The sequence below is a fragment of the Somniosus microcephalus genome, chromosome 2 (assembly GCF_052327205.1).
Source record: "Somniosus microcephalus isolate GS21.2 chromosome 2, FLI_Smic_1.0, whole genome shotgun sequence".
NCBI classification, from domain to species: Eukaryota; Metazoa; Chordata; class Chondrichthyes; order Squaliformes; family Somniosidae; genus Somniosus; species Somniosus microcephalus.
Genome location: NC_140988.1, coordinates 206912866 through 206938148, shown reverse-complemented (window position 1 = coordinate 206938148; position 25283 = coordinate 206912866).

The window sequence follows — 25283 nt, the reverse complement described above, 5'->3', positions numbered from 1 at the left end:
TAATCTGTACAGATCAGTTCCAGCATGAGCCACGTTGAGTAAACACCTGTTGTACTGTTCTCCGCAGTCTGTGTCTTATTATACATGGACGCAACAATTAGCACACGTATTTTTCTGCTGTCATTAATGCTTAGGGAGCTGTGAAAGAAGCGATGCTTAGACCAAGCACATGCAAGTGTACAGGAAGGTATGCATCAGGATTGGTGGTGTAGTGTGATTTGCAACTTTCACATTGATCTGAAACAAGGACGCTGATTTTAATGAAATAGAATAATATGGATACTCTTTAGAAAAATCTGTATCGTTTTCAACTCAAGGTTAAGATGCACAAGACTCCTGATCAAGGCAGTACTGTTAAAGCATCGCACCCTGCTTTGGTTTGCCAGATGTTGATCAACCTGCTATGCAGTTGCAGCGTTTTCCAATTTTATTGCTGTGGATAGGCTTTGATCATCTGTTTCAGTTTGGTTGCACTTTTGCGTCTAACTCAGAAAATTGTGGACCCAAGCCCATGTCCAGGAATTGAATTCCTAATCTAGTGATATACTTGAAGGGCGTGCTGAATTCTTGGAGGTGATATCCTTTGGATAAGACATTAAGCTAAGCCCCTACCTGCCTGTCCCAATGGTTCAGATGGATATTGGAAAAATCATGCACTAGTATAGGAAGAGGAAGATTAGCAGGAACAGTGCATAAAGGCTTTGTACATCCCTAAGTTGCACAAGGCTATTTATGGCCCGACTCCTTGTTTTCCTGCCCCATTAACTATTAATGCCGAGCTCCTGGCAGGAAATCCATCAGTCATTGGGAACTCCCAAGTTGGGGGCTGGAATATTTGGCACTGCTGCAGCTATTTAAAAAACTGTGCAAGTCATTTAAAGAGTTGGACTGTTTTTATGAGGCAAGCACTTTTTTATTATATGTAACCGCTTGTTTGAATAGTGTAAGGTTTGCAAAATTTCTACATTTCCCCGAAGGTTATTATTAATAAAATGGGACCCTGCGTGGACATTTTAAATCAAAAAGGCTACCCAAGATGGCGTCTGTGCCTCGTGGCAGAAAGCCTGTGAGATTTTTAAAACTTGGACTCTGCGACACAGGCAGCTCGTGGAGAAATCAAAACCAAAGCTGCAGTTTCTGTGAAGAGAGACTTTGCATTTTGAAAACCAGACAGGACTATGAACTATGTATTAGATCAAATTGGAGACAAATCAAAATCTAGTTAGGCCTATAGTTAAGGCCATCAAGCAGTTTGCATAAATTATCGGCAAAAGATTAAGGAAGCCATCGAGGCTGGACAGGCCCATCAAGGTGCATTCATAACAAAACAAGTCAATTATCGGGCCAGTAGATGTGATTACCAGCCATCTAAAAACATTTAATATAGATTGCTACCATTATTTAAAATAGCCCGCCAAGGTTAAGACAAAGAACTAACCTGATTTGGCGCGCAGATAAGGGTTTTCGAAAGGAGTATAATTGAAGGTCCCGGATAGCAATCGCTCTCTGCTCTTCTCTTCTCTCTGGCCTCTCCTTGCTCCTCGCCCTCGTGGCTGCTGCTCTTTCCCCATCCCGCGCTTACCCCCTGGCCTTTGCCGGTGCCTTTCCCCACTCCATCTGGAATCGCCCAGGCACTGCATCGGGCGGACACGGACAATTCAGGCCAGGCGAGGCGGGACGCGATGAGGCAAGGAGGCAAGACGAACTGAGGAAGACAACTGAGGAGATGAACTGAGGAGACGAACTGAGGAAGACGACTGGAGACAGGCTTCGAATCATCGGGTCTTCAGTCTCAGCCGACCTGCAACTATCTTCATGCAAATTCAAACTGTCGGCCGAGGAAGAGGAACCATCATCCCTGCAAGGTAAAGAACCCAAACAGAGACTTTAACTTTGGGGTACTCGAACCTGGACAACGCCCTTGCATCACCCGGAGACCACGTGATGATGGCAGGCTCCAGAGAGCACCAAGAGCGAACCCTGAAACCCCACCGCTGTTTTGAGTCCAACAGACCCTTATGATTGGTGAGCATAAATTCTGGCCCCTCATAGCTTAATCTAGTTAGGTATAGGGGGTTGGATAAGGATAAGGGGATTGTTAAGATAGTTGTTTTCCCTCGATGTGTCGTGTGTTCCCCATTCCCTGTATAAGTATAGTTATTTGTATTTGCCTGTAATTTTATACACTGGTAACTTCTCATAAGACTGTTATTTTTCTGTTTAATAAAATCTTGAGTTTTGCTTACATCCAAACCACCTGTCTACTCGAGTCTTTTCTGTATCGCCGCCTGTACCTAAGTCCGGTGTCTAGAACCCAGGGGCGTGGGAGCGATTCGAACTGCTCATAAACAGTCAGAGGCATAACTGACTGGGCGTATGCGCCAACAACCACCACACGCCACCCCCTGCAATAGAGCCGCACTAAAACTGACCAGCCAAGTTCACAGATGCAGCTATGGAGCTGCTACTCCGCCTTTCCCTCCAGAATGTCCGTTCACTTGTGAACAAGGCCCCTGCCATCCATGAGCTTACTGTGGATGATTGCATTAACATCATGGTCTTGATGGAAACTTGGCTCATGGGTAATGACAACTACCCCCTTAATGAAGCTTCCAAACCTGGATATATCTTCCACCACTTGCCCCAACCAGACAGCCAAGGTGCTGGTGTGGCCCTTACCAACAGATCACACATTGGTCTATCTCCCTACTCATAGAATCATAGAATGATACAGCACAGGGGGCCATTTGGCCTAGAGTGCATGAGCCGGCTCTTTTGTAGAGCTATCCAATTAATCCCCCTGCTCTTTCCCCATTGTGCTGTAAAGTTTTTCCTTTCAAGTATTTATAAATTTCACTTTTGAATGTTACTTTTGAATCAGCTTCCAGTACCCTTTGAGGCAGTGCATTCCAGATCAGAACAATTCGCTGTGTAAAAAATTGTTTTTCGCATGTCACCTCTGGTATTTTTGCCAATCACCTTAAATCCAAGTCCTCTTGTTACCAACCCTTCTGCCACTGGAAACAGTTTTTCCTTGTATACTCTATCAAACTATTCATGATTTTGAGTACATCTATCAAATCCATTCTTAACCTTCTCTGCTCTAAGGAGAACAACCCCTGCTTTGCCAGTCTCTCCACATAATGGAAGTCCTCCATCCCTGGCACCATTCTGGTAAATCTCTTTTGCACCCTCTTCAAGTCCTTGACATCCTTTCTGAAGTGTGGTGGCCAAAATTGAACACAATACTCCAGCTGAGGCCTAACCAGTGTTTTGTAAAGGTTTAGCATGGCTTCCTTTCTTTTGTAAACATAGAAACATAGAAGATAGGAGCAGGAGTAGGCCATTCGGCCCCTCAAGCCTGCTCTGCCATTCAATGCAATCATGGCTGATCATCCAAGTTCAGTACCCGGTCCCTGCTTTCTCCCCATATCCCTTGATCCCTTTAGCCTTAAGAAATATATCTAACTCCTTCTTGAATATATTTAATGAATTGGCCTCTAATGCCTTCTGTGGTAGAGAATTCCACAGGTTCACCACTCTCTGGGTGAAGAAATTCCTCCTAATTCCTGTCATAAAAGGCCTACCCCCTTATCCTTAGCCTGTGACCCCTGGTTCTGGATTCCCCGACCATCGGGAACATCCTCCCTGCATCTAGTCTGTCCAGTCCTGCCAGAATTTTATAAGTTTCAATGAAATCCCCTCTCATTCTTGTAAACTCCAGCGAGTACAAGCCCAATCGACCCAATTTCTCCTCATATGTCATTCTTGCCATCCCAGTTATCAGCCTGGTGAATCTTCGCTGAACTCCTTCCATGGCAAGAATATCCTTCCTCAGATAAGACGACCAAAACTGCACACAATACTCAAGATGTGGTCTCACCAAGGCCCTGTACAACTGCAGCAAGACATCCTTGTTCCTGTACTCAAACCCTCTCGCTATGAAGGCCAACATATCATTTGCCTTCTTAACCGCCTGCTGCACCTGCATGCTCTATGGGCTCGATTTTCCAAGCCCCGAGGAGGTGGGTTTGGAGGCGGGAGTGGTGGGAAAATTGTAGAATCAGGGGGCAGGAAGCCATCCCGCCCCCAACCCGCCTCCGTGCCAATGTCCCAGGAGGCGGGTACCTGACCTGTGCTGGGAGCCGCCTCCCCGAGGCGGGAAGGGGATTAACAGGTAATTAACAGACAGTTTTTTGCCTAATCCCTATATTTAGCCCCGAAGTGTGGGCTGTCCGACAGCTCCGAACCACGCCAAGTTAGCGAGGCGGACCGTCGGTCTGCAGGGGTTGGAGGGGTCGAGATGCCCGTTGTACAGGTGAGTGATGGGTGCATGTGTGCAGAGGTAAGTGTGTGAGGTAAGTGTAAAGTGTTTTAGTAAGTTTTACTTACCTTTACTTTCTCCTGCAGGCTTTCTTCCTTCAGTTCTCGGGAGACCCTCAGCTCACCGGCACAGAAAGCAGAATAGCTGCTGAACTGTCAAAAGCTGCAGCCTCTGCTTTCTGGTCTGGAGAGCTCTCTAACTGAATTTGAGTAGAAGGACTCAAGTTAGAAGACAGATTGTCAGTATTTGACAGCTTCACAGAGCTGTCAAACGCTGATTTTTCATCTGTCAAAGGCTCTTGACAGATGAAATGTCAATCGCTGATGTCACCGGTAACCAGGTGTCCCTTAATTGGCCTGCTGAGCCCGCTGGGCGGGCTTAACAAGGTCAATCAAGGGAAAATAGTGTGGGTTGGCCACAAGTCGATGGAGGCGGGACTACAACCCAAAAAGTGGGAATCCCGCCTCCAAAAGCTCCTCCCCATTGACAAAGTCAAGCCCTATGACTCCATTAATAAAGCCAAGGATCCCGTATGCTTTTTTAACAGCCTTCTTAACTTGTGCTGCCACCTTCAAAGATTTGTGTAAATACAACCCCAGGTCTCTCTGTTCCTGCAGCCCCTTTAAAATTGTACCATTTACTTTATATTGCCTCTCCTCCTTCTTCCTACCAAAATGTACTACTTTACACTTCTCTGCATCAAGTTTCATCTGCAATGTGTCTGCCCATTTTACCAGTCTGAAGTCTGTAACTATAATCCTGAAATCTGTTACCATACTCCGCTGGAAACTTCTCCTTTGAAGATCTCACCTTGTTCCACCCTCTCACCTCTCCTTTAAAATCATCGGCCTAGAAATTGGGTTTTGGCTTAGCCAGGGCTTTAGCGCCGGAAATTAGTGCCAGCGCTAAGTCCCCTGCGTGCGCCAAAAATTCAGTGGCGCCACGCCCAAACGGCTGCCGGCGCTACTGAAGGGTCTTAGCGCCTGGAAAAGGGCGCTAACTGCCGTTTCGCGCCGCAATTCCGGCGCTGCAGCACCCGATGCGGTGCGGCAGGCTGGGGAAGTGCAGGCCTCCTCCTTCTGTTAAGGAGGAGCTGCCTGCACCCGGCCGCGGCCCGCGCAAATCTGCTTAAAAATGAGCCCAGCACCTCGGACAAATGCCGGGCTTGCATCTGTTCCGGGGGGGGGGGGGAGAGAAGTCCGGGGAGGGAGCTGCGGGCAGGCGGCCGGTGGGAAAGCGGCCGGCCGCCGCGGGGCCTTTAATGCGCCGGCGCTAACTGCAGTAAGGCACCTCTGACAAAACGCTGGTTGCGGCTGCCACGGGCGAGGCGGCTGCAACTCAATTTCGGAGTTCGGGCGGGTTACCACGGCAACCGGGACGCTGCGCACACCGATGACGTCATCGGTGCCGGCGCAGCGCTACCGGAGCAACGCCGATTTAGGGCCCCAGGGAATTGCACTACTGGCCATAACTCCGGCGCAAGGCCCTCTAGCGCCTCAAATGAGGCGCTAAGGCTACTGAATTTTCAGCCGACTATTCTCTACCGCTCCTACAAGTACAAGGTCAAGTTTCTCATTCTTGGTGATTTCAACCTCCATCTGAACTGCTCATGCTTTCACTCTTCTGAGTTCACTGCCCTCATATCCTCCCTTAATTTTTTCCTTCATATCAACTCGCCCACCCATATCCACGGTCACCCTCAACCTTGCCATCTCATGTTGTCTCTCTACTCCCATCGTGTCAATCACAGATAAGGCCATCGCTGATTACTTCCTTGTATCGCTCTCCACCCAGATCCCCCATCCCCCTCCAAACCCTACTTTCTTCTCTGTTTGCCCCTGGTAAAACTCTCCTCCAAGTCACTTACAAATGCACTGTCAAATTCCCAACTGTCTATCCATTAACCTTCCATTCGCACAACGCCCTCAATATTAACTCCGCACGATGTGCGGGAAGAGATTGGAGGATTAAACCCTAAAGAATAGGAAGGCTTCCCCAATCTGATGCATACACGCCCATCGTCGTTTTTACGGCAGCGGGTTTCCTGGCATACGAGTGTCCCGTATTGGAGTGGCGTGATACTCCATTATCATATTTAAATCTGGCTCCCACTGTCCAATTGGGAGCCTGACTTAAATTTACATAGGATTACATAGGATATACAGCACAGAAACAGGCCATTCGGCCCAACCGGTCCATGCTCCACTTGAGCCTCCTTCCATCTTTCCTCATCTAACTCCATCAGCATAACCCTCTATTCCCTTCTCCCTCATATGCTTATCTAGCCTCCCCTTAAATGCAGCTATACTATTCGCTTCAACCAGACCCTGTGGTAGAGTTCCACATTCTCACCACTCTCTGGGTAAAGAAGTTCCTTCTGAATTCCCCATTTGATTTATTGGTGACTGTCTTATATTGATGGCCTCTAGTTTTGCTCTTCCCCACAAGTGGAAACATTCTCTCTGTATCTACTCTATCAAAACCTTTCATAATTTTAAAGACCTCTATTAGGTCACTCCTCAGCCTTCTCTTTTCAACAGAAAACAGACTCAGCCTGTTAATCCTTTCCTGATAGGCGTACCCTCACATTTCTGGTATCATCCTTGTAAATCTTTTTTGCACCCTCTCTAATGCCTCTATATCTTTTTATAATATGGTGACCAGGATTGTACACAGTACTCCAAGTGTGGTCTAACCAAGGTTCGATACAAGTTTAGCATAACTTCTCTACTTTTCAACTCATTCCCTCTAGAAATAAATCCTAGTGCTTGGCTTGCATTTTTTTATGGCCTTGTTAACCTGTGTTGCTACTTTCAGTGATTTGTGTATTTGTACTCCGAGATCCCTTTGCTCTTCTACCCCACTTAGATTTGTATTTTCCAGTAATACGTGATGTCCCTATTTTTCTGACCAAAATGTAGTACCTTACATTTTTCTGTGTTGAATTTCATATGCCCATTCTTCAAGTTTATTAATGTCTTCTTGTAATTTGTTGCAGTCCTCCTCAGTCTTGACTATCCCCCCCAATTTGGTGTCATCTGTAAATTTAGAAATTTAACAGTTGCCCGCTGGGTTGCCCAGGGCTCTGGAAGCCCGGCTGCTAAATGGAGACAGGAGCAGCTGGCTGCAAAAGGTAACTGCTTTTTATAGCACTCCTTGTGGGCCAGGAGGAGCAGGAGTGCTCGCCTCAGTCCCTCAAGGAAGCCTTCAGCCTCCCTTCTGCCGATCGCAGCCTTTCTTTAGTCTCAGCCGTGATCTGCGATCTCCCCATCTCCAATCCCAATCTGATGCCTGCCAACCACCCTGTCCAACAGACGCATGATCCGTCATTGCAATTGCTGCGGACTGTCTCCAAGGCTGCCGTCTCTTGCTGTTGGTTTTCGATTGGCCTACTCCTGCTCCTATTTCTTATGTTCTTATGTTCCTGTCCAGCAGCTGGCCAGCCTGTCAACTTGACTAGCTGTCAAGCATAAAAAGGAAGAGAAAATTTAGAATTAGGTCCTACTGTTAAATTTGGCAGGACCTTTGCGTTCCCGGCCTTGACAGGTTTCTCCCGCACTACCGTGCTCCCCTGCTCCCTCCCCGTAAATATTGGGGCCAACTTTTCTGCAGCTATTGATCTGCAGACTCACACCCTTACCTCCACCTTTGATACCCTTTTCTCCATGAAAACCATTACTCTCTCTCACCCTGGCCATTCCCCCTGGTACGGCTCTCATCTCTGCTCCCTTAAGTCCAAGGGACACAGATTTGAACGTATATGGTGGACAACTGGTTTAGCCATCCAACCCAGATCTGGCTAGAGCATATAATGCACTATTAGGCCCTGCTCTCCTCTCTCAAAACTGCTCATTATTCCAGGATCATTTTGGAATGCAAAGATAACTCTGGCTTGGCTTCTTCACTACAAACCAACTTCTTAAACCCCTCTCCCCTGCCCCCTCCAACCACATGTCCAACAACAAATGCAATTGCTCATGGATTCCTTTGTCACTAAGATTGAGACCATCCGTTCAGCTGCCTCTGCCGCTACCCTCCGTTCCCCTAGCCCACTAGGCCAATCTTCCCCTATGGTTCCCCACTGCCCTAGTCCTGAACTAGCATTTTTCTCTAATTTCTTTCCTATCTCCTGTCATGCCTTCTCCAATTCCGATGCTATTCCAATGCTCTTCTGAATGGCCTCCCACCATGCACCCTCCATAAACTTGAGGTCATAAAAAACTCTGCTGCCCAGATCCTAACTTGCACCAAGTCCCGTTCACCCATCACCTCTGTGCTCGCAAACCTACATTGGCTTCTGGTCCGGCAATGCCTAGATTTTAAAATTTGCATCCTTGTTTTCAAATCCCTCCATGGCCTCGCCCCTTCCTATCTCTGAAACCTCCTCCAGCCCTACAACCCTCCAAGATCTCCGCGCTCTTTCAATTCTGGCCTCTTGCACATCCCTGATTTACTTCAGTCCACCATCAGCTGTCAAGACCCTAAACTCTGGAATTCACTCCGTAAACCTCTCCACCTCTCTTCCTCTTTCTTCTCCTTTAAGGCACTCCTTAAAACCTATCTCTTTGACCAAGCTTTTGGTCACCTAACCTAATTTATGTGATTCGGTGTCAAATTTTGATTGATAATCACCACTCTGAAGCAGTTTGGGATATTTTACTATGTTAAAGGCTCTATATAAATGTAGGTTTTTGTTGTTGTTAGTGGTGGAAAGGAATGCATTCTCCCCAAAGGAGAGCAGACTAGAGTGCACTGGAGGAGGTGGCGCAATGTGTAATGGAGCAACTGGCAGCAAAAGACAAAGACGTTTGTGGATCTGAAAAATCGCCAAGGTAAGGCTATCCATCAGAACCATGTGAATGGAAAAGTTATAAATGTGACATAGTGCTTCCTCACACACTATCATACATTGACTGCTACCACATACAAAATGCTTAAAAAGGTGTAATCGACAGTGCTATCAAGCATCACATACTCACCAATAACCTGCTCACTGATGCCCAGTTTGGGTTCCGCCAAGACCAGTCGGCTGCCGACCTCATTACAACCTTGGTCCAAACATGGACAAACGAGCTGAGTTCCAGAGGTGAGGTGAGAGTGACTGCCCTTGACATCAAGGCAGCATTTGACCGAGTGTGGCATGAAGGAGCCCTACTAAAACTGAAGTCAATGCGAATCGGAGGGAAAACACTCCACTGGCTGGAGTCATACCTAGCACAAAGGAAGATGGTTGTGGTGATTGATGGTCAATCATCACAGCCCCAGGACATCGCTGCAGGAGTTCCTCAGAGCAGTGTCCTAGGCCCAACCATCTTCAGCTGCTTCATCAATGACCTTCCCTCCAACATAAGGTCAGAAGTGGGGATGTTCGCTGATGACTGCACAGTGTTCAGTGCCATTCACAACTCCTCAAATAATGAAGTAATCATGCCCACATGCAACAAGACCTGGATGACGTTCAGGCTTGGGCTGATAAGTGGCAAGTAACTTTCGTGCCACACAAGTGCCAGGCATTGACTATCATCAACAAGTGAGAGTCTAAGTGTAATGATCAGTAACCTGTCATTCTGGAATGGTACACTAGGTGGTGCTGTATGTATATAAGAGTGGGCTACCCACAATGCACTAGGCGATCCACAAGGCAGCAGTCAAGATGGAGGCCTCTACAGATACTGTGCCTAATCCACATGTGCTCAATAAAGTGTCTAGCAAAAGCTAACTGTTCTTAATAAAAACAACTAGTTGTTAATGAACATAACATGGTACCAGGAGTGGGGTAAAGCAGATGTTGTCTGCACTTGCACCAGCACTGAATCCTCTCATTTGTGGTCCAAAATGACTTTGGGAGCCTTGATGTGTATTTGTGTTAGATTGTTCTGGTGGTGAGTGACAAGATTCAGTTGCGGCATTGTCATCGATTTGCTCTTCGATAGTCTCTTGTGTTTTTAGGAGGGAACGGCGGTTCCTCCTGAGAACCTGTCCTTCCTCAGTTCTAACAGTGTATGACCTTGGTCCTACTTCCTCAAGAACTGTAGCTTTCCTGTTCCATGCATCTGGATCCTCAATCCTGACAACATCATCCCTTGTCAATGGTTTCAGAGTTTTGGATGACTTGTCATGGTATGATTTCTGTTTCAGCTTTAACAGTTGAAGTCTCTGTCTCAGTTCCTTACTCTGCTTTTCTTTTGCACAGCAGGGTAGCGTGGTACGCAACTTGCGACCCATTAGGAGTTCAGCAGGTGAAGAACCAGAGTCTAAAGGTGAGGCTCGGTAGCTCAGCAGGGCGAGATAAGGATCAGACTTGCTTTCTGTCACTTTCTTCAGTAGCTGCTTGAGAACTTGAACACCTTTCTCTGCCTTACCATTCGACTGAGCATACAAAGGACTGGATGTGATGTGTTGAAAGTCATAATGTGCTGCAAACTGTTGCCACTCCTTACAGTTGAAGCACGGACCATTGTCGCTAATGGCAATCCTGGGAATTCCATGTCTGGCGAAGATGGATTTCACATGCATTATGACACTGCTTGCTGTGGTGCTTGAGAGCAGCGCCATCTCAGGATAGTTAGAATAGTAGTCAATCACTATTAGATAGTCTTTACCATTTAAATGAAAAAGGTCCATACCAACCTTTTGCCATGGTGCTGTTGGTATGTCAGCTACTATCATTGGTTCCTTTGCTTGTTTGTTTTGGTTTTCACTGCTGGTGCAATTGCAGACAACATCTGCTTTACCCCACTCCTGGTACCATGTTATGTTCATTAACAACTAGTCATTTTTATTAAGAACAGCTAGCTTTTGCTAGACACTTTATTGAGCACATATGGACTAGGCACAGTATCTGTAGAGGCCTCCATCTTGACTGCCGCCTTGTGGATCGACTAGTGCATTGTGGGTAGCCCACTCTTATATACATACAGCACCACCTAGTGTACCATTCCAGAATGACAGGTTACTGATCATTACACTAAGCACCGCCCCATGACATCCACTGGCATTACCATCACTGAATCCCACACCATCAACATCCTGGGGGTCACCATTGACAAGAAACTTAACTGGACCAGCCAAATAAATATTGTGGCAATAAGAGCAGCTCAGAGGCTAGGTATTCTGCGGCGAGTGTCGCACCTCCTGACTCCCTAAAGCCTTTCCGACATCTACAAGGCACAAGTAAGGAGTGTGATGGAATACGGTCCACTTGCCTGGATGAGTGCAGCTCGAACAACACTTTAGAAGCTCGACACCATCCAGGACAAAGCAGCCCGCTTGATTGGCACCCCATCCACCACCTTAAACATTCACTCACTCCATCACCAGCGTACCGTGGCTGCAGTGTGTACCATCTACAAGATGCACTGCAGCAACTCGCCAAGGCTTCTTCAGCAGCATTTCCCAAACCCACGACCGCTTCCACCTAGAAGGACAACGGCAGCAGGCGCATGGGAACACCACCACCTCCAAGTTCCCCTCCAAGTCGCACACCATCCTGACTTAGAAATATCTCGCCGATCCTTCATCGTCGCTGGGTCAAAATCATGGAACTCCCTCCCTAACAGCACTGTGGGAGTACGTTCACCACACGGACTGCAGCGGTTCAAGAAGTCAGCTCACCACCACCTTCTCAAGGGCAACTAAGGATAAGCAATAAATGATGGCTTTGCCAGCGATGCCCACATCCCATAAAAACGAATACTTTAAAAAAAAATTGCTTTCAGCCTTTTCCATGCTTCCTTGGCCACACAGCTGCAGGGTACAAATTGCAGCTGCAGCTGACAACTGACTTTTGTGACACCCAGTCACCTTCCAGCAAAACCTCGCCAAATGATGCATGTTCATGTTTTCATACCGCCGTGGGTTGTAGGATGGGTACTGCACGTGAACTGAATAATTCCAAGATCTCAAAATTACTTCTCTGCTCACGCAACAAGGTCAGACATAATAAAAATAAATCAAAACACCAAAGAAGGATCCTGCAACGACAAGATCTGGACTCCATTTGAAGGGCCACAATGAAATTATTGGACCCGACAGCACAAAAGGAGTGAGGGCAAAGCTTAAATATTTGCTCCAAGCACATGCCTAGTATCAGGCTCTTTTTTCTCCCACTATGCATTTACTCACTGCTATGCACAAGTACAACACCATGGTATGCAGCATTCAGTCATGTAAACAATGCTTGAAATGTGGCTGCAGAAGACAATCTTGTCTCCTGGGATCCATCCATGAAATTTGACTTCTCTTTCAAATGAGCCAGGCACAGAGGATTACCTTAAAGTAAAAGAATCGTGATTCCTGCCTGGAACATAGAAACATAGGAAAATAGGAAAAGAAGTAGGCCATTTAGCCGCTCAAGCCTATTCTGCCATTCAATTAGATCATGGCTGATCTGTACCTCAACTCCATTTACCTGCCTTTGTTCCATATTCCTTGATAACCTTACCTAACAAAAATCTATCAAACTCAGTCTTGAAAATTTCGATTTACCTAGCCTAAACTGCCAGAGCAAGTTCTAGATTTCCACTACCCTTTGTTGAAAAAGTGCTTCCTGATTTCACTCCTAAATAGCCTAGCTCCAATTTTAAGATTGTGCTCTCATGTTTTGTATTTCCCCCATCAGAGGAAATCGTTTCTCTGTATCTATCCTATCGAATCTTTTTGTCATTTTAAAGACCTCAATTAGTTCACCCCTCGACCTTCTAGACTCAAGGGAATACAAAACAAGTTTATGCAACCTGGCCTTATAATTTAACCCTTCAAGCCCTGGTACCAATCTGGTGAATCTGTGCTGTACCACTTCCAAGGCCATTATATTTTTCTTGAGGTTCGGTGCCTAAAATTGAATGCAGTACTCCAAATGGGGACTGACCAGGACTCTGTTCAACTCAAGCATCACTTCCTCACTTTTGTATTCCAGCCCATTTGAGATAAAGGCCAACATTCCATTGGCCTTTCTGATTACTTTTTGTACCTGTGCACCAGCTATGGTTGGTGTATATGGACACACAAATTCCTTTCCTCCTCCACAGTTATTCTCTCATAATATTGCTGTTGATATTTAGTGGGAAAAGTAGTTAAAGTAATTGCTCCGATGAACATTGCACCAATTATCTGTTTGATGAATCTGTGTACTGAAAATTGTATGACATTGAAGATCTCCCCTGTGGTAGCCAGGAAGGAGCTGCAGGTATAAACTAGAGGTTGGCAGTGATTTGTGTGCGAATGACAGTGCCAGTAGCAGTGTTGATGTTTGACTGCAGGTCTCCTTGCAGGCGATGGCAGAGCTCTGTAACTACCTCCATGCTGAAATGTAGCCTGTGGTGACACTTCTCTTCTGTAAAAAATTTTTTTATTCGTTTATGGGATGTGGGTGTCGCTGGCAAGGCCAGCATTTATTGCCCATCCCTAATTGCCCTTGAGAAGGTGGCGGTGAGCCGCCTTCTTGAACCGCTGCAGTTCGTGTGGTGAAGGTACTCCCACAATGCTGTTAGGGAGGGAGTTCCAGGATTTTGACCTAGCGACGATGATGGAGCGGCGATATGCTTCTAAGTCAGGATGGTGTGTGACTTGGAGGGGAACTTGGAGGTGGTGGTGTTTCCATGTGCCTGCTGCCCTTGTCCTTCTAGGTGGAAGAGGTCACGGGTTTGGGAAGTGCTGCTAAAGAAGCCTTGGCGATTTGCTGCAGTGCATCTTGTAGATGGTACACACTGCAGCCACGGTATGCCTGTGGTGGAGGGAGTGAATTTCTAAGGTGGTGGATGAGGTGCCAATCAAGCAAATTCTTTGTCCTGGATGGTATCGAGCTTCTTGAGTGTTGTTTGAGCTGCACTCATCCAAGCAAGTGGACCGTATTCCATCGCACTCCTTACTTGTGCCTTGTAGATGTCGGAAAGGCTTTGGGGAGTCAGGAGGTGAGACACTTGCCACAGAATACCTAGCCTCCGACCTGCTCTTGTTGCCACAGTATTTATGTGGCTGGTCCAGTTAAGTTTCTGGTCAATTGTGACCCCCAGGATGTTGATGGTGGGGGATTTGGCGATGGTAATGCCATTGCATGTCAAGGGGAGGTGGTTAGACTCTCGCTTGTTGGAAATAGTCATTGCCTGGCACTTCTGTAGGGGTTGCAAAATTTCCCCTATTTCCCTGAAGATTTGAAAATATTGGTCCACATCGTGGACGAAGAATTGGGTGATGGGACTTGTCTACAATGTTTTAAAAATGTGCCAGAACCGCAAAAGACTGTTCGGAGATGGAAAGAATGTGGACAACACGGGAGTCGTGGAGCTCTGTGGAAAATATTCACACATCCGAGGACAGTACTTTGTTAATAATATCGTTCCCTGGAGTTTGGGCAATCAGAAAAGGGTTTTAAATGGCCACAGAAAGCATTGGCCAAAAACTGTGGGGTTTGGAAAGCCTGTACAGCTTGTAATGTTGTCTGTGTGAAAAAGTGGGTGGATACAGGGGCTGTGAGTCAGACCTGCCAATCAAAGGGAGGTTTCCTTCAGAAGCACTTGAAGTTGTTTATTTACATAAGAGATTAGCCCACTTGAGAATTGACCGCAAGACAATCGATTTGAAACTGTTATGTTGACACAGCCATTCAGAACTACTCAGACACACAATGAGAGACTAAAACCCTGGAATGGACTTTTGAAAGGCTACAGTTTAAGCAATGAATGGGTTTTTAAATCACCCAGCATTGGACTATAGGGCTGTTGCATTTCTCTTTTGTTTTAGCCCAGGTGTACTCCGGAAGTGGATGGGAACATTTCGGCTCCATAGTGCAGACACACTACCCAGTCCAGCCACTTTGAGTTAGCCAATCACAGCTTTTCTCTTGTGAATTGGAATTTTTGGGCGCGAATTTCCCAGACAGGCAAACAGCAGAGGGGGGAGGGGGCTCACAAGGTATATAAGATAGCTGCTGAGAAGCTATCGCTTTCTTTACTTCCTGGGATCACAGGTGAGCCTCTCTCTCTCTCTCTCTCTCTCACTTCACTGGACCACATGTGAGCAGAGTTTCTGACTCCTCAGCAAAGCAACCTAGTAAGGAGTTGGGGGATGGTAATTTAAGGGAATATTGCTAAGATTGTTTAATCAACATTGTAGTCACTTACCCCTTGTTTTTGCTGTCTGTTTTCCCCCATTTAAGCAATTTTACTGTAATTACTGTGCTCGTGTGGTATGGTTTAATATTTGATTATAGTTTCTTTAGTTTAATAAAAGTTTGACTTTCTCACATCAAAACCACTTGTTCGTTTTAATATATCATTAATTATAAGTCCTCTTGTCAGAACTGGAAGGTAGGGTAGCGATTCGAAACCACTGTTTGATAATTGGTTTATTGGAAATTGGTCAGAGTGCAGGCAAAGCTGCCTGACCAGGTAAATTACCTTAAATCAGTTAAAAGATGCCCCCCTTACACTTCTGTGGCACGAATGTTACCTGTCACTTATCAGCCCAAGCCTGAATGTCATCCAGGTCTTGTTGCATGCGGGCATGGATTGCTTCATTATCTGAGGGGTTGTGAATGGCACTGAACACTGTGCAGTCATCAGTGAACATCCCCATTTCTGACCTTATGTTCGAGGAAATGTCATTGATGAAGCAGCTGAAGATGGTTGAGCCTAGGACACAGCCCTGGTATTTATTCCAGGCATTTATACTTGCACATCTCTACGTCTAGTTCCTAGGTTTATGGCAAGCATACACAGTCCTCTTATGGTTAATCAGATTTTCTTTGAATCCTTCTTTGGTATTCTTTACTGATTTCTTCAAAACTAGAAAAAGGTCTAAAAATCTGATTCCCAGTGTTTGCAGTACAGTAAGAAAAATATGGAGTAAGAAAATAAATTAAGGAGCAGAACACTTTTAAGAAAAAAATTCTGACAGATGACACTGCTGCTGGCCTGCATGCATATTTTTAAAGGGGTGGGAATAGTACAGGGCGCAACTTCCACCCGAAACAAAGAAAATGGAGAGCTAATTACATAGACTCTGATTTATATATATATTTTTTAATTCATTTATGGGATCAAAGCGTCGCTGGCAATGCCAGCATTTATTGCCCATCCCTAGTTGCCCCTGAGAAGGTGGTGGTGAGCAGCCTTCTTGAACCGCTGCAGTCCGTGTGGTGAAGGTACTCCCACAATGCTGTTAGGGAGGGAGTTCCAGGATTTTGACCCAGCGACGATGAAGGATCGGTGATATATTTCTAAGTCAGGATGGTGTGTGACTTGGAGGGGAACTTGGAGGTGGTGGTGTTCCCATGCGCCTGCTGCCGTTGTCCTTCTAGGTGGAAGCGGTCGCGGGTTTGGAAGGTGCTGCTGAAGAAGCCTTGGCGAGTTGCTGCAGTGCATCTTGTAGATGGTACAAACTGCAGCCATGGTACGGCAGTGGTGGAGGGAGTCGATGTTTAAGGTGGTGGATGGGGTGCCAATCAAGCGGGCTGCTTTGTCCTGGATGGTGTCCTATATGCATTAATAATGAAGCCTGCATTAATTTCAAGCAGGAAACACTGAGGGGGTAATTTGAATGTAACCGGCCGGGTGGGCAGCTGATGGGAGTGGGTCAAATGCTGGTATTAACCGCCCACCCCTTCCCACCCCGCCTTCCAATTTTACTCTCAAATGACTTCAATGGAGAGTAAGATCGGGCGGGGTGTACAATGGACTGCCGATCTGATCCTGTCAGTTTCCCGCCAGGCGGCTTAGGCTAAAATGATCTCCTCTTGGGTACCAAATAGCCCGCCCACTTTGAATCTTCCTGACTCCACTTACATGATTGCTGCTGGCAGAACTGTTTTTGCTGGAGGTATTTCTATGCTTATAAGTGCAAGTCCTGTACTGAATAGGAAATGTACAGTGGAAGACAGACAATCTCTTAGGCACTAAAGCTCAATATATTAACTGATGTGTGTTTCAATTAAATAGACTGAGATAATAATTGTGTGCTTTTTGTGTTTGCCAATGATTGTGATGGAAGATAGAGTTGAAATCCTAAGCTGCACTGCAATAATATCAGTGCTTGAGATAGTTGCTAAAAAAAACTGCAGTGGAAGAATCTAGTAAATAACAACTTGATTTCTCTACTTTAAGCTGCCCTTTCAAAAACGTTACCTCTAATAAGTAGCACCATATAGATGCCTCTGGAAATCTCTATTATTCATGGGAGAGACTTGAGATACTGGAACTATTTCTGTTGGAGAAGAGAAAGCTAAGCGGAGAGTTAATGGAGATATTTCAAATTCTGAAAAGCTTGAAAGAGTGAATAGGAAAATATAACTGCTGGGGGGCGGGGGAGGCAAATGTAATTGGTGGGAGGCAGAGGGTGGGGGAGGGAGATGAACCTGGACCGACAGTGGCCCACAGTATTGCTGTGCAGCCAGAGGAGCACCCCTGCTCCTCCTGGCTCCATGTTAACTAAGTTAAAAAAGATTGACTTACCTTTCTGTCGGCGCCCTCCGGCGGTCCAGGTTAAGGACAACTGATTAGTATGTTTGGCACATGCTCCATCCAGTTTATGGTGTGATGTTTCACTCCACAAATTCTCAGGGCCAAAACTTTTATGTGTTGAGAAGTTTATGTCCTGACTGTGGCTTCTCATTAGATTCCTAAAGTTAATGTATTGTTGTCTTCACTGTAGTCAGTGTTTTAAGAGTACATTTTTCTCTTTTGTCCTTCAGCATTAGCAGTCAGCTGCCATAAACCACTGCTCCCTGATGTCTTTTGGTTTTCTTTCCTTTGACTTCAGTACGCAGGCATTCTCTCTGTCAGCAGTTTTAGTTTTTAATTGGCCACTATTCTTCTTCACATCTGTAGCAGCGCTTGTCAGCAATTTCTTATTAGAAGCTGTCAGTACTGAATGTTAGCCTCTTACATATAGGTGCCTACGTTTCTTAATTTTTAAGACTCCCATTGAATTGAAAATATGCATTCAAATAATCTGAAAATTGGTGTTATAGAAATACACCTTGAGCTCGTGTATGAAATAATTTTGTACTAGCTCTTGCTATGTCTGGAGAAACAGAAATCGCTTGCCAATGTCACTAATATAGAATTATTTATCACTCAATTAATGCGAGCAAAGAATCGAGGCAGTTTCAAAAAGCAGACAAGAAAATGGCATAATACCAATTGGTTGCAAGGGTAATAATATCCCCTTTAATGTATGATCAACTGGCAGATACAAATGTTTGATTTAAAAAAATCACTTTTGACAAATCTATACTGCTTTGGACACTTGGAAGGTGAGGAAAAGGATGCACAGTGGAGAGAAAGTGGTGCATTGGAGAGATCAGTGTAGGCAGTGAATACTGTTGAGTGCAGTGGTACATTAACACAATGGTAAAACTTTCACAATTCTGTCGGAAAATGTTTATTTTTTATATTTACTTCTATAAAACAAACTGTACAACTGATGATCAGCTCTGGCTCTGTGAATGAGTTGATTTAAATAAAGGGATACTTAAAATTGCTGAAATCTTATTAAAATGCTCTAACACAGGACAGTAAAATGCATAGCAGTTGTAACAATGGTACTTTTATGGCCCTTGCAAGCGCAATAGTAAAATGGTATTATTACAAACTCTCTCTTAGAGAATTTAAGTTTTGTAACGCCAGTGGAAATATTAGTTATCAACTTTTAAATGGAAAACTTGAAAACATTCTTGAACCAAAAGCTACTTGTAAATAAATGCATGGGCAAGTATAACTAATCCTTCACGTCCTATTGAATTAGGAATTTGCTGCTTTGAATCAGGTATAAACTAAAACCTCTATTTGTTCAAAGGGTTTCTGTAGAGTTTATTCTAAAGGCTATAATATCAAAGAACTCTGAACAAGAAAGCTTTCTGTAGTGCTTTGTATTAAAAAGCAAACTGAAATTTGGGCAGTGAAGTAAAGTAAATCCTGATTCCAGAGCTGAACTAGAATAATAACAAAAACTGCTCATACTGGCATTGCTTAGAGGCAAGGGGCATCCTAATAAGGTGGAGGAGAGGCAAATTGCTGGGCGAGTTAACCTCTGGTTTCTCTTGCATTTTCTCTTCGTGACCGATTAAATCATGGCCTCGGTGTAGAATTCGCAAAATTGAACATTGTCTTATAAGGGTCTATTGGCAGAAAAGGCCTTAACTTTTAAAGACTGTTTTAAAAGAAGCCCAGAAAAAGGGACACACACAATGGCTGCCAGACCCCGTGACCAGCTTTTGGGACACTTTAAAATGGTTCCTGCAGTCCCCAGACAGCTTTTTGTGGATTCAGCCCACAGTAGGTTCTGGAAGGCAGTTTCAGGGAAAACAAAACCAGACAGAGCCCCATACATATAGATTGGATGCAGATCCGATCAGATCGGCCTGCAGATAAAGGCCATCAAAATGTTTACCCAGACAAAGGGAAACAGTTTCATATTCATAGGGGGAACATCAAGCACCGTTTAAGACATCAGAAGTACATTAAAGACAATACAGGGTCGTTCCAGACCAGAGATGGCCATTACCGGCCATTCGAAGATACTTTAAAAACAAAGACTGCCCCGCTGTGCTACAAGCCTGCCAACAGTTAAACAAAGACTAACCTTGATTTGGCGGGAGATAAGGGCCTCCACGGAAAAGTATAACTGGAGTCCCGGGGTAGCCATCGGTAGCTTTTTTTTTCTTGTAGCTTGCAGCTTGTAGCTTGTAGCTGGTAGCTTTTGAGCTAGCCTGCCTTTTCGAGAGCCGTGGAGGAACGTCGATCCGGAGACCAGCCAAGAAGGTGATTCGAGTCTGCATCCTGCCCCGGGGTCACCATCGGGAGATCATCGACAAACCCCGGGCCGTTGACGAGATGAAGGACAGCAGCCTTTCAGAAGAAACCTATCTGAAAATGGTAAACCAGCTGGGCAATGTGAAGAAACCTATTTGACCATGATCAAATAGGTGGTCTCCGTCCACGCCGCCGTCCAGGCCTGCCAGCATTCAGCCTGTCCATGACCTTCACCTCGAGGAAGAAGAGAGAGAGTCGCAGCCCGCAGCATTGACCACGTGGAGACAGGACGCCTGAGAGGATCAAAATGCAGACCTTTCAAAATCTTATACTTTCTCATTGGATTGGTGAGCATGTTTCTGGCCCCTCATAATCTGATCTAGTTAGGCTTAGGGGGGTGGGCATTTTGGGTATAATTAATTATGAGTTGTTATCCCTCGATGTTCCATGTGTTTCCCCATTTCGAGATGACTTTTGTAAAGTATAACATGCCTGTATATATGTTGGTAAGTCCTGTATTATGATTTGTTTTTCCCTCCCATGTACCTTATTGGCTTACATTCAATTTTGTTCCTTTATGCAATAAATTTCATTTTGTTTTCATTAAACTTGGTCTATAGAGTATTCTCTGCATTGTAGTTCCTGCTTCAAAGTCCAGTGTATAGAACCTAAGGGGCGAGTGGGTCGAACCACTCAAGGTTTTACTGTGCAAGAGAGAGAGGCCTCTAGAGAGAGAAACCTCTGCGATCTAAAAACCCCTTACAGAAAATGGTGACCGCGGCAGGACACTGGCAGCAGGATTGTAATGTATTAGACCCAGGTTTAAATGGACGAAATGTTATGGATGAGAGGATAGCGGATTATGTTTTTGGCAAGGTAAATCTCACTAAGCAGTGGATTTCCAATCTCTTACGGGATGAGCATCCTGTAGACGCAGCCATCAGGTGGACAGAGAGCAAAGAACATAAGAAGTCAGTTGAGAAGGCAGTGTGGCTGATGTGCTACAAAAGACAAGTCCAGATTTTGGACAGCGTCGTTGCAGCGCAGGCAGCCAAGATCAAAACCCAGGCTTCAGATATAGAGGAAAAGGCCATGGGTGGGGAAAAACTTATCGCAGCGCTTGACGCGCTGAATCAGGAATGCCAAACTGTAGCCAGCCAACATCAGGCTAAAATAGAGTACCTGGAATGTCAGGTTACTGAGGCAAAGTTGCATGAAGCGAGGGTACGGGAGAAAAGCGCCCGCCTTGCACAACAGCTAAGAGCACAGGAGGAGAGTGTAGTAGAGGTCAAGGCAGCTTACAAGCTGGCCATTGAGAACGGGTTTGAGAGCGCAGACCATGGCCCCTGCCAGAAGGCATTAGAAGACCTAAGAACAGCCCTGGCAAAGGCAAAAGGCATGGTATGCCTCGTAAGCCCAAAAGCGAGTCAAATAGACTTCCTGAAGGAATCCAAAAGACCGATTCCACACAACGTAGTTGTGGCACCAGCCACCGAACCCTCAGCACTGCCGAGCTATAGTGAGGTTTGGCCCGAAGGGGGGTGGTAGAAGGGGAGGAAGCCGATGTAGAACCGGAGGAAGAACAACCCCCGGTAGTAAAGCCGGAGCCGGCACCAATGTGCCCTACTCAGCACCAGAGGTATGGTCCCACCGACACAAATGGCACGGACAGACCCCACCTGAACCAGATCGTGTTGCCCCACAGTGCCCAACAACTCAGAGCGATGGTGAGCCACCTCCCAAAACTCACCGAGAAGGGAGATCGCTCAGTCCATTTCAGAGAGATAGAGGAGACAGCCGCCGTCAATGATTGTGATGATCTTGAACAGGCGAAGATGTTGCTGTTCTCCCTGGATAGCACAATCCTTCAGTGCCCCTCAGACGGGAGTAAGAGGGGACGGAAAGGGTATGTGAAACTCAGGGACGAGGTCCTGGAGGTTATGGGAGTTGACGACGGCAATCCGTTCTTCCATGTGGAAGGGACTGTGCAGCTAACTGGAGAACCCCCACGGGTTTTCGCAGAAAGGCTGTGGCCAGTGTATCGGCGCAGCTGCCCGGGCATGCCGGAACGGGCCGCAATGAACAACGTCCAGCGGGTTCATTGGCTCCGCTGCCTGGTTGCCAACAACTCACCACAGATACAGGCCCAAGCCAAATCTTGGTTTGACCCCCAAGGTCCCGGTACCACAGAAGAGGCAGTGCTCTGACAACTCACCATTGCATGCAAGAATTGCAGGAGTCAGGAGGCACCTCCCTCTAAGGGAAAAGTGCATGAGGCAAAACCCGCAGCCCCAAGCAAAAAGGAGTGGCATCAGGAGGGGAATCACCCACCCCAAGCCAAGCTCAATTGCTACGGGTGTGGGAAGGATGGACATTGGTGCAGGGACTGTAAAAATCCGTGGAAGGATAATAAGGGAAGATCTCCCGCAGCCCAAGCCCAAGCCCAGACTGCCGCCCCAGAAAAGGGAACCGGTGCAGCTATGGATCCCGCTGCAATAGAGTCAATTTTAGAGACAATGCGGTCTCTTATGATCTCGCAGGGGAGGGTAGCGGCCACCACCGGTCCTGTCGTTCTCACAAACCCGACCGTTTCACTCCAATGACTAGAGCCAGCGCAGCCCGTTTACCTGTGTTTGCTGTGATATGATTTATGGAGACGACCCCTCGTGGAGATGGAAGTAGAGCAGGAAAGGGGGACCTATCTGTTGGATATGGGGGCATAGTGCACTGTGATCCACACAGCTAACCCTACCACCTCACCTCTGTCCACCAGGGTTCCACATATTCTGTCGGGCTTCACAGGTAAAGAACAGGCTGGCGCATTCTCCATCCCTCTCTCCATTCATTTAGGACCACTCCGCACCACGTGGAAGTGTATACTGATGAAGTGGGAGGTGGAGGGTGGAAAAGGGATCCTTGAGTCCGATTTCTTAGTGGAACACGGGATTCTCGTGGATCTTAGAAATCACTGTCTCTGGGGAGCGAGCACGGGTAAGAGAGGCGAGGTAGTCATCATCCCAGAAAAGGAAGGGAAAGGGATCCTATGCACCATGAAGCCAAAAGAGGGCTACGACCTCGAGCTCATGGTAGCAAGTGTCCCACAGGATCTGCAGGCATTCGTGTCAGACCACCTGACTATGTTTGCCACTCACAAACATGATTGCGGGAGGGTCGCCGGGTTTGAGGTCAGAGTAGACGGAGACCCCATGGCCCGACCCCAAAAACAGCACAACTTCCCCAGGGAAGCGGAGCCCGACATGGAGACAGCAATGTCTTCACTGGTGCAACAGTGCGTGTTGAGGCCGATAGCCACCCATGTAAACTCTCCTTTGTGGCCGGTGAAGAAGCCGGACAATTCATGGAGAGCCACGGTGGACTACAGAGTCCTCAACAGTAACATCCCAGCCTGCGCGCTGACCGTAGCAGCAGTTGCCAACCTGATAGGGAGTATTCCAGCATCCGCGACCACGTTCACGGTGCTGGATATTTCCAATGGGTTTTGGTCCATCACTTTAAGGAGGGAGGATCAGTACAAGTTTGCCTTTACTTTTAAAGGGCAACAGTACACATGGAACCGCTTGCCACAGGGTTTCCATAACAGCCCCAGCATTTTCCATCAATGTATGGCAGGAAGCTTAAAAGAGTTCAGCCAGCCCAATCAGCTAGTGCAGTATGTGGATGACCTGCTCCTGTTCACAGATTCCAGGGAGGAACACGGTCCACTATTGGCCAAGCTATTGGAGCTGTTAGGCAGAAAGGGTTTCAAGGTGAACCCAAAGAAGGCACAGGTTGGCCAGCAGGAAGTAAAATTCCTGGGTCTGACCATCCCCTCATGAAGTCCACATCCTTCCCCCTTACGGAGGAAGCGTGCACAGCCTTCTCCCTCATTAAGGGAGACATTGCCAAGGCCACAATGCACGCAATGGATGAGTCCATCCCCTTCCAAGTCGAGAGCGATGCATCCGACTTCGCCCTAGCCGCCACCCTTAACCAGGAAGGGAGACCGGTGGCCTTCTTCTCAAGGACCCTACAGGGCCCTGAGATCCGACACTCGTCGGTCGAGAAGGAGGCCCAGGCGATTGTGGAGGCGGTACGACGCTGGAGGCACTACCTGGCAGGCAAACGATTTACCCTCCTTACCGACCAACGTTCGGTTGCTTTTATGTTTAATAACAAGCTGAGGGGCAAAATCAAGAATGACAAGATCTTGAGGTGGAGAATCGAGCTCTCCACCTATGATTATGATATCTTGTACCGGCCAGGTAAGCTGAACGAACCCCCCGATGCTCTGTCACGAATTACATGCGCCAGCGCGCAAAGTGATAGACTTCAGACCCTCCACAACGACCTCTGCCACCCCGGGGTCACCAGACTTTACCACTTCATTAAGGCCCGCAACCTGCCCTACTCCATCGAGGAGGTCAGGACCATGACCAGGAACTGCCAGACCTGTGCCGAGTACAAACCGCACTTCTTTAGGCCGGACAGAGCAAGCCTGATCAACGCCACCCGCCCCTTCGAGCGCCTGAGCATCGACTTTAAGGGGCCCCTCCCGTCCTCTGACCGTAATGTGTACTTCCTCAACATTGTTGATGAGTACTCCCGTTTCCCTTTTGCCTTCCCCTGCCCAGACATGACCAGTACCACGGTCATTAAATGCCTGAACGACCACTTCGCCTTGTTCGGGTTCCCAAACTATATACATAGTGACCGGGGCTCCTCCTTCATGAGCGAGGAACTCCGTCAGTTCCTACTAGCGAGAGGTATTGCTGCAAGCAGGACCACCAGCTACAACCCCCGAGGGAACGGCCAGGTGGAAAGAGAGAACGCGACGGTATGGAAGGCCGTCCTCTTAGCCTTAAAGTCTAAGGGCCTCCCAACCTCCCGCTGGCAGGAAGTCCTCCCGGCAGCACTGCATTCCACCCGGTCACTACTTTGCACTGCCATCAACGCCACCCCCCATGAACGAATGTTTGCTTTCCCCAGGAAGTCGACTACGGGAACCACGCTACCAACCTGGCTGACCTCTCCGGGGCCCGTCTTGCTGCGAAAGCACGTGAGGGCCCATAAAACGGACCCCCTGGTCGAGAGGGTGGACCTCCTGCATGCCAACCCCCAGTACGCCTATGTGGCATACCCAGACGGGCGGGAGGACACAGTCTCCTTACGAGACCTCGCACCCTCGGGCACTCCGGAGACACCGCCTTCAC